Source organism: Arachis duranensis, chromosome 3, assembly GCF_000817695.3.
Source record: "Arachis duranensis cultivar V14167 chromosome 3, aradu.V14167.gnm2.J7QH, whole genome shotgun sequence".
NCBI lineage: Eukaryota > Viridiplantae > Streptophyta > Magnoliopsida > Fabales > Fabaceae > Arachis > Arachis duranensis.
Window position 1 is genome coordinate 101,992,300 of NC_029774.3, and position 10,206 is coordinate 102,002,505.

The 10,206-nt window shown below is 38.6% G+C and overlaps 1 non-coding gene across 1 annotated transcript; it reads left to right on the forward strand.

The window, feature by feature from the left end:
* Positions 1–2,645: 2,645 nt before the first annotated feature.
* On the forward strand, positions 2,646–2,753 carry LOC127746061 (small nucleolar RNA R71). The gene has a single exon (XR_008007681.1). It is a non-coding gene; the product is annotated as a small nucleolar RNA R71 (small nucleolar RNA).
* The last annotated feature ends 7,453 nt before the right edge of the window (positions 2,754–10,206 follow it).

Consider the following 10,206-nt stretch of genomic DNA (forward strand, 5'->3'; position numbering starts at 1 on the left):
ATAATTGCATTAAAACTCGAGGTACAGCAGAGCTCCACACCCTTAATCTATGGTGTGTAGAAACTCCACCGTTGAAAATACATAAGTGATGGTGGTCCAGGCATGGCCGAATGGCCAGCCCCCATGAACGTGATCACAGGATCAAAAATACAATCCAGGATCCAGGATGTCTAATACAATAATAAAATGTCCTATTTATACTAGACTAGCTACTTGGGTTTACATAAGTAAGTAATTGATGCAGAAATCCACTTCCGGGGCCCACTTGGTGTGTGCTTGGGCTGAGCTTAAGCTTTACACATGCAGAGGCTTCTTTTGGAGTTGAACGCCAAGTTGTAACGTGTTTTTGGCGTTCAACTCTGGTTCGTGACGTGTTTCTGGCGTTTGACTCTAGAATGCAGCATGGAACTGGCGTTGAGCGCCAGTTTACGTCATCTAATCACAAATAAAGTATGGACTATTATATATTTCTGGAAAGCTCTGGATGTCTACATTCCAACGCCATTGAGAGTCCGCCATTTGGAGTTTTGTAGCTCTAGAAAATCCATTTCGAGTGAAGGAAGGTCAGATTCCAACAGCATCAGCAGTCCTTTGTTAACCTTTTATCAGAGTTTTGCTCAGGTCCCTCAATTTTAGCCAGAAAATATCTGAAATCACAGAAAAACACACAAACTCATAGTAAAGTCTAGAAATGTGAATTTAGCATAAAAACTAATGAAAACATCCCTAAAAGTAGCTAGATCCTACTAAAAACTACTTAAAAACAATGCCAAAAAGTGTATAAATTATCCGCTCATCAGCGTTTGCATAGAACTCTTGAACCGTTAAGATTCTGACTTGTTGAATGGGATTAGAGAGTACTTCCCATCCTCTTTTTCTAATCTCTTGTCGGATCTCTGGATATTCACCCTTTTTGAGCTTAAAAGGGACCTTAGGGATCACCTTTTTCTTGGCCACAACTTCATAGAAGTGGTCTTGATGGGCTTTTGAGATGAATCTCTCCATCTCCCATGACTCAGAGGTGGAAGCAATTGCCTTCCCTTTCCTCTTTCTTGAGGTTTCTCTGGCCTTAGGTGCCATCAATGGTTATGGAAAAATAAAAAAGCTATGCTTTTACCACGCCAAACTTAGAATGTTGCTCGTCCTCGAGTAAAAGAAGAAAGAATAGAAGAAGAAGAAGAAGATATGGAGGAGAGGGAGAGAGGTGTGGGTTTCGGCCAAGGGGGAGAAGAGAGGGTAGTGTTGTGTGAAAATGAAGAAGGATTGAGGGGTTTATATAGTGGAGGGAGAGGGGTTTGGGTTCGGTCATTTAGGGTGGGTTTGGGTGGGAAAGAGATTTTGAATTTGAAGGTAGGTGGGGTTTATGGGGAAGAGTGGATGGATATGATTGGTGAAGGGGTAATGGGGAAGAGAGATTTGGGGTAGGTGGGGATCATGTGGGATCCACAGATCCTGAGGTGATCCTGTGGGCTCCACAGATCTTGAGGTGTCAAGGATTTCTCATCCCTGCACCTTTTAGGCATGTAAAACACCCTCTGTATGCAATCCTGGCGTTTAACGCCAGACTGATGCTTGTTTCTGGCGTTAAACGCCCAAATGTAGCTTATTTCTAGCGTTTAACGCCAGCTTGGTGCTTGTTTCTGGCGTTAAACGCCAGACAGATGCTTGTTTCTGGCGTTTAAACGCCAGACAGCTCTTCCTCTAGGGTGTGCTTTTTCTTCTGCTATTTTTTATTCTATTTTTAGTTTTTGCAATTGTTTTGTGACTCCACATGATCATAAACCTAATAAAACATAAAAGAACAATAGAAATATAGATAAATAAAAATTGGGTTGCCTCCCAATAAGCGCTTCTTTAATGTCAATAGCTTGATAGTGAGCTCTCATAGAGCTTCACAGATGTTCAGAGTATTATTGGGACCTCCCAACACCAAACTTAGAGTTTGAATATGGGGGTTCAACACCAAATTTAGAGTTTGATTGTGGCCTCCCAACACCAAACTTAGAGTTTGATTGTGGGGCCTTTGTTTGACTTTGTATTGAGAGAAGCTTTTCATGCTTCCTCTCCATGGTTGCGGAGGAAGATCCTTGAGCTTTAAACAGAAGGTAGTCCCCATTCAATTGAAGGACTAGCTCTCCTCTGTCAATATCAATCATAGCTCCTGCTGTGGCTAGGAAGGTGGACTTTAGTTGATCCTTCCATGAGAAATTTGGATGATTTTTCCATGAGGGATTATAGGTGTTTCCATAGGCTTCACCTATGTAATTCACCTCTACCATTGCAGGTTTCTCAGGATCATAAGCTTCTTCTTTAGAAGATGCTTCTTTAGTACTGTTGGATGCATTTTGCAATCCATTCAGACTCTGAGATATCATATTGACTTGTTGGATCAATATTTTATTCTGGGCCAGTATGGCATTCAGAGCATCAATTTCAAGAACTCCCTTCTTCTGAGGCATCCCATTACTCACAGGATTCCTCTCAGAGGTGTACATGAATTGGTTATTTGCAACCATGTCAATGAGTTCTTGAGCTTCTGCAGGCGTTTTCTTTAGGTGAATGGATCCACCTACAGAATGGTCCAGTGACATATGAGAGAACTTAGATAGACCATCATAGAATATATCCAAAATGGTCCACTCTAAAAGCATGTCAGAAGGACACTTTTTAGTCAACTGCTTGTATCTTTCCCAAGCTTCATAGAGGGATTCACCATCTTTTTGCCTGAAGGTCTAAACATCCACTCTAAGCTTGCTCAGCTTTTGAGGAGGAAAGAACTTGGCCAAGAAGGCCGTGACCAGCTTATCCCAAGAGTCCAAGCTATCTTTAGGTTGTGAGTCTAACCATGTTCTAGCTCTGTCTCTTACAGCAAAAGGGAAAAGCATGAGTCTGTAGACTTCAGGATCTACTCCATTAGTCTTAACAGTATCACAGATCTGCAAGAACTCAGTTAAAAACTGATAGGGATCTTTTGATGGAAGTCCATGAAACTTGCAGTTCTGTTGCATTAGAGCAACTAGTTGAGGCTTCAGCTCAAATTTGTTTGTTCCAGTGGCAGGTATTGAGATGTTTCTTCCATAAAAATTGGAAGTAGGTGTAGTATAATCACCAAGCATCCTCCTTGCATTATTGTTGTTATTATTTTTAGCATCCATCTCCTCTTCTTTTTCGAAAATTTCTGTAAGGTTTTCTCTGGATTGTTGTATTTTAGCTTCTCTTAGATTCTTCTTCAGAGTCCTTTCAGATTTAGAATCTGCTTCAACAAGAATGTTCCTGTCCTTACTCCTGCTCATATGAGAAAGAAGGGAACAGAAAATAATAATAGGGATCCTCTTTACCACAGTAGAGAGATTCCTTTATGTGAGTAGAAGAAAATAAGAAGAAAATCCGAACACAGGTAGACGGGAGAAGAGGGTTCGAATTTTGAGTAGAAGAGAAGTGTTAGTAGATAAATAAATAAATAGAAGAAGATGAGAGAGAGAGGAGTTTTTGAAAATTAGAGAGAGGAAAATAGTTAGGTGGTTTTGAAAAAGATAAGAAATAGTAAAACAAACAAAAAGTCAATTAGTTAGTTGAAAAAGATTTGAAAATCATTTTTGAAAAGATAAGGAGTTATAAAAGATTTTTGAAATTGATTTTGAAAAAAAAATATGATTGAAAAGATATGATTGAGATTTGTTTTGAAAAAGATTTAAAAAGGAAATTAAAAAGATTTGATTTTTAAAATTAAAATTGATTACTTGACTAACAAGAAACTAAAAGATATGATTCTAGAATTTAAAGATTGAACATTTCTTAACAAGAAAGTAACAAACTTCAAATTTTTGAATCAATCACATTAATTGTTAGTAAAGTTTTCAAAAATTATGAAATAAAATTAAGAGAAAGATTTTGAAAATCAAATTTAAAAAAATTTCGAAAATACAAAAGAAAAATGAAAAAGATTTGATTTTTGAAAAAGTTTTGAAAAGATAAGATTTTTAAAATTGAAATCTTGACTTGACTAACAAGAAACAACTTATTTTAAAATTTTTTGACTAAGTCAACCCAAAGATTTCGAAATTTATGAGTAAAATAAGGAAAATATATTTTTTGAATTTTTTGAATTTAATGTGGAAAGAGAAAAACAACAAAATGACTCAAGACATAAAAATTATGAATCAAAACAACTAATGCATGCAAGAACACTATGAATGTCAAGATGAACACCAAGAACACTTTGTGCATATGAAAAATAACAAAAAACACAAAACAAGAAAATATGAAGATCAAACAAGAAGGCTTATCAAGAACAACTTGAAGATCATGAAGAAGACCATGCATGAGTTTTTTGAAAAATGCATAAATTTTAAAAACATGCAATTGACACCAAACTTAAAAATTGACACTAGATTCAAACAAGAAACACAAAAATATTTTTGATTTTTTTGATTTTATTAATTTTATTTGGATTTTTCGAAAATTTCTTTTTTGGAAAAACGAAAACAAATAAAAAATTTTTGAAAATTTTTTGAAAACTTTTTGAAAAGAAAATAACCTAATCTGAGCAATAAGATGAACCGTCAGTTGTCCAAACTCAAACAATCCCCGGCAACGGCGCCAAAAACTTAATAGGCAAAATTGTGACTCATACTTTTCACAACTCGAACAATTCCTAGCAATGGCTCCAAAAACTTGGTGCACAATACTATGGTTCACACACATTCTTCACAACTTCGCACAGCTAACCAGCAAGTGCACTAGGTCGTCCAAGTAATAAACCTTACGTGAGTAAGGGTCGATCCCATGGAAATTGTTGGTATGAAGCAAGCTATGGTCATCTTGTAAATCTCAGTCAGGCGGATTCTAATGGTTATATTGGTTTTCGAATATAAAGATAAATAAAGCATAAAATAGAGATAGAGATACTTATGTAATTCATTGGTGGGAATTTCAGATAAGCGCAGAAGATATTGTGTTCCTTCTGAATCTCTGCTTTCCTACTGCTTTCATCCAATCATTCTTACTCCTTTCCATGGCAAGCTGTATGTTGGGGGATCACCGTTGTCAATGGCTACCATCCGTCCTCTCAGTGAAAATGGTCCAGGTGCGCTGTCACCGCACGGCTAATCATCTGTCGGTTCTCGATCATGTAAGAATAGGATTTACTATCCTTTTGCGTTGTCACTACGCCCTACAGTCGCGAGTTTGAAGCTCGTCATAGTCATTCAATCCCTGAATCCTACTCGGAATACCACAGACAAAGTTTAGACTTTCTGGATTCTCAAGAATGCTGCCAATGAATTCTAGCATATACCACGAAGATTCTGATTAAGGAATCCAAGAGATATTCATTTAAGCTTATTTGCATGTAGAACGAAAGTGGTTGTCAGGCACACGTTCATAAGTGAGAATGGTGATGAGCGTCACATAATCATCACATTCATCAAGTTCTTGGGTGCGAATGGATATCTTAGAATAAGAATAAGCGTGAACAGAATAGAAAACAGTAGTAATTGCATTAATACTCGAGGAACAGCAGAGCTTCACACCCTTAATCTATGGTGTGTAGAAACTCCACCGTTGAAAATACATAAGTGATAAAGGTGTTCATTGGTTCTGGTCCTAGAGAGGGAACCAGGATAACCAAGACCCTCAATACAATAGTAAAAAGTCATACTTATACTAAACTAGTTACTAGGGTTTACAGAAATAAGTCTAAGTGCAGAAATCCACTTCCGGGGCCCACTTTGGTGTGTGATTGTGCTGAGCTTAAGCTTTACACGTGCAGAGGCTTCTCTTTGGGTTAAATGCCAAGTTGTAACGTGTTTTTGGTGTTTAACTCTGGTTTGTGATGTGTTTCTGGCGTTTTACTCCAGAATGCAGCATGGAGCTGGCGTTGAACGCCAGTTTGCGTCATCTAAACTCAAATAAAGTATGAATTATTATATATTGATGGAAAGCTCTAGATGTCTAATTTCTAACGCAATTGAGAGCGTGCCATTTGGATTTTCGTAGCTCTAGAAAATCCATTTCGAGTGCAAGGAGGACAGAATCCAACAACATCTGTAGTCCTTTTTCAGCCTCCTATCAGATTTTTGCTCAAGTCCCTCAATTTCAGCCAAAAAATATCTGAAATCACAGAAAAACACACAAACTCATAGTAAAGTTAAGAAATGTGAATTTTGCATAAAAACTAATAAAAACATCCCTAAAAGTAGCTAGATCCTACTAAAAACTACCTAAAAACAATGCCAAAAAGCGTATAAGTTATCCGCTCATCACTAAGTACCTTGGAGCAATCATGAAGCTGAATGCCAAGTTATTTGGTAATGAGACTTGGGTGGATGAACCCCCCTTGCTCACCAATGAACTGAATGACTTGGTTAGGCAGACATTACCTCAAAAGAAACAGGATCCTGGTAAATTCTTAATTCCCTGTACCATAGGCACCATGACCTTTGAGAAGGCTCTGTGTGACCTGGGGTCAGGCATAAACTTAATGCCACTCTCTGTAATGGAAAAACTTGGAATCTTTGAGGTACAGGCTACCAAATTCTCATTAGAGATGGCAGACAAATCCATGAAAAAGGCTTATGGACAGGTAGAGGACATGCTAGTAAAGGTCAAAGGCCTTTACATCCCTGCTGATTTCATAATCCTAGACACTGGGAAGGATGAGGATGAATCCATCATCCTTGGAAGACCCTTTCTAGCCACAGCAAAAGTCGTGATTGATGTGGACAGAGGAGAGTCGGTCCTTCAATTGAATGAGGACTACCTCGTATTCAAGACTCAAGGATCTCCCTCTGCAACCATGGAGAGGAAGCATGAAAAGCTTCTCTCAATGCAGAGTCAAACAAAGCCCCACAGTCAAACTCTAAGTTTGGTGTTGAACCCTCACATTCAAACTCTAAGTTTGGTGTTGGGAGGTCCCAACAATGCTCTGAACATCTGTGAGGCTCCATGAGAGCCCACTGTCAAGCTATTGACATTAAAGAAGCGCTTATTGGGAGGCAACCCAATTTTTATTTATCTATGTTATTTTCTTTTTTTAGTTTGATGATCATGTGGAGTCACAAAAACAACTGCAAAAATTAAAGAAAAATAAAAAACAGCATTAAAAATAGCACACCCTGGAGGAGAAACTTACTGGCGTTTAAACACCAGTAAGGGTAGCAGAATGGGCGTTTAACGCCCAGTCTGGCACCATTCTGGGTGTTAAACGCTAGAAAGAAGTACCAGACTGGCGTTAAACACTAGAAACATGCTACAATCTGGCATTAAACGCCATAAACATGTTGCAGCATGGCGTTTAACGCCAGGAAAAGAATAAAAGCAAGTGTTTAACACCAGAAACAGGCTACAATCTGGCGTTAAACGCCATAAACAGGTTGCAGCTTAGCATTTAACGCCAGGAAAGGAATAAAAGTTGGCGTTTAACGCCAGAAACAAGCAGCAGTCTGGCATTAAATGCCAGGATTGCACAATAAGGGCGTTTTGTACGCCTAAAAGGAGTAGGGATGAAATCCTTGACCCTTCAGGATCTGTGGACCCCACAGGATCCCCACCTACCCTACCTCTCTCTCTGTCTCTCACTCACCAATCAAATCATATCCTCTTCCCTATATTCTCTTCACCAATCACCTCCATACCTCTTCCCCCAAAAACCCCACCCACCTCACTTTAAAAATTCAAATACTTTTCCCTCCCAAACCCAACCCTAATGACCGAAACCCAACCCTCCCCTCACCCCTATATAAATCCCTCACTACTCCTTCATATTCACACAACACAAACACCTTTCCCCCCTCTTGGCCGAACCTCCTATAACCCTCAATCTCCTCTATTTTCTTCTTCTTCCCCTTCTTTCTTTCTTCTTTTGCTCGAGGACAAGTAAACCTTTTAAGTTTGGTGTGGTAAAAGCATTGCTTTTTGTTTTTTCATAACCATTTATGGCACCTAAGGCCGGAGAAACCTTTAGAAAGAGGAAAGGAAAGGCAAAAGCTTCCACCTCTGAGTCATAGGAGATGGAGAGATTCATCCCAAAGGTCCATCAAGACCACTTCTATGAAGTTGTGGCCAAGAAAAAGGTGATCCCAGAGGTCCCTTTCATGCTCAAGAAAAATGAGTATTCGGAGATCCAACATGTGATCCGAAGAAGAGGTTGGGAAGTTCTCACCAACCCCATTCAACAAGTCAGAATCTTAATGGTTCAAGAGTTCTATGCCAATGCATGGATCACTAGGAACCATGATCAAAGTATGAACCCGAATCCAAAGAATTGGCTTACAATGGTTCGGGGGAAATACTTAGATTTCAGTCCGGAAAATGTAAGATTGGCGTTCAACTTGCCAATAATGCAAGAAAACGCACGTCCCTACACAAGAAGGGTCAACTTTGATCAAAGGTTGGACCAAGTCCTCATGGACATATGTGTGGAAGGAGTTCAATGGAAAAGAGACTCAAGAGGCAATCTGGTTCAATTGAGAAGACCGGACCTTAAGCCTGTGGCTAGAGGATGGTTGGAGTTCATCCAATGCTCCATCATTCCTACTAGCAACTGATCTGAAGTGACTGTGGATCGGGCCATCATGATCCATATTATCATGATTGGGGAGGAAGTGGAAGTTCATGAGATCATACCTCTAGAACTCTACAAGGTGGTTGACAAGTCATCCACCTTGGCAAGGTTAGCCTTTCCTCATCTCATTTGTCATCTATGCAATTTAGTTGGGATTGACATAGAAGGAGACATCCTCATTGAAGAGGACAAGCCCATTACTAAGAAAAGGATGGAGCAAACAAGAGAGCCCATTCATGGACCTCAACAAGAGCATGAGGAAGATCCTCATCAAGAAATCCCTGAGATGCCTTAAGGGATGCAATTTCCTTCACACAACTATTGGGAACAACTAAACACCTCTTTGGAAGGCTTGAGTTACAACATGGACCAACTAAGGGTGGAGCACCAAGAGCACTCCATCATTCTCCATGAGATTAGAGAAGATCAAAGAGCTATGAGGGAGGAGCAACAGAGGCAAGAAAGAGACATAGAGGAGCTCAAGAGCACCATTGGTTCTTCAAGAGGAAGATGACACCCTCACTAAGGTGGACTCATTCCTTAATCTCCTTATTCTTATTTTTCTGTTTTTCAATTTTTATGCTTCATGTTTATCCATGTTTGTGTCTCCATTACATGATCATTAGTATCTAGTGTCTATGTCTTAAAGCTATAAATAATTCCATGAATCCTTCACCTCTCTTAAATGAAAAATGTGCCCAATTACAAAAGAACAAGAAGTACTTGAATTTCAAATTTTATCTTGAAATTAGTTTAATTATTTTGATGTGGTGGCAATACTTTTTGTTTTCTGAATGAATGCTTGAACAATGCATATTTTTGATAGTGAAGTTTATGAATGTTAAAATTGTTGGCTCTTGAAAGAATGATGAACAAAGAGAAATGTTATTGATAATCTGAAAAATCATGAAATTGATTCTTGAAGCAAGAAAAAGCAGTGAAAAAAAGTAGCGAAAAAAATGGTGAAAAAAAGAGAAAGAAAGAAAAAGAAAAAGCAAGCAGAAAAAGCCAATATCCCTTTAAACAAAAAGGCAAGGGTAAAAAGGATCCAAGACTTTGAGCATTAATGGATAGGAGGGCCTAAGGAAGTAAAATCCAGGCCTAAGCGGCTAAATCAAGCTGTACCTAACCATGTGCTTGTGTCATGAAGATCTAAGTGAAAAGCTTGTGACTGAGTGGTTAAAGAGTGTACTTAAGAACTCTGGACACCTCTAATTGGGGACTTTAGCAAAGCTGAGTCACAATCTGAAAAGGTTCACCCAGTTATGTATCTGTGGCATTTATGTATCCGGTGGTAATACTGGAAAACAAAGTGCTTGGGGCCACGGCCAAGACTCATAAAGTAGCTGTGTTTATGAATCAACATACTGAACTAGGAGAATCAATAACACTATCTAAAATTTTGAGTTCCTATAGATGCCAATCATTCTGAATTTCAAAGGATAAAGTGAGATGCCAAAACTGTTCAGAAGCAAAAAGCTATAAGCCCCGCTCATCTAATTAGAACTAAGTTTCATTGATACTGTGAGATTCATTGTATATTCTCTTCTTTTTATCCTATTTTGTTTTCAGTTGCTTGGGGACAAGAAACAATTTAAGTTTGGTGTTGTGATGAGCGGATAATTTATACGCTTTTTGGCATT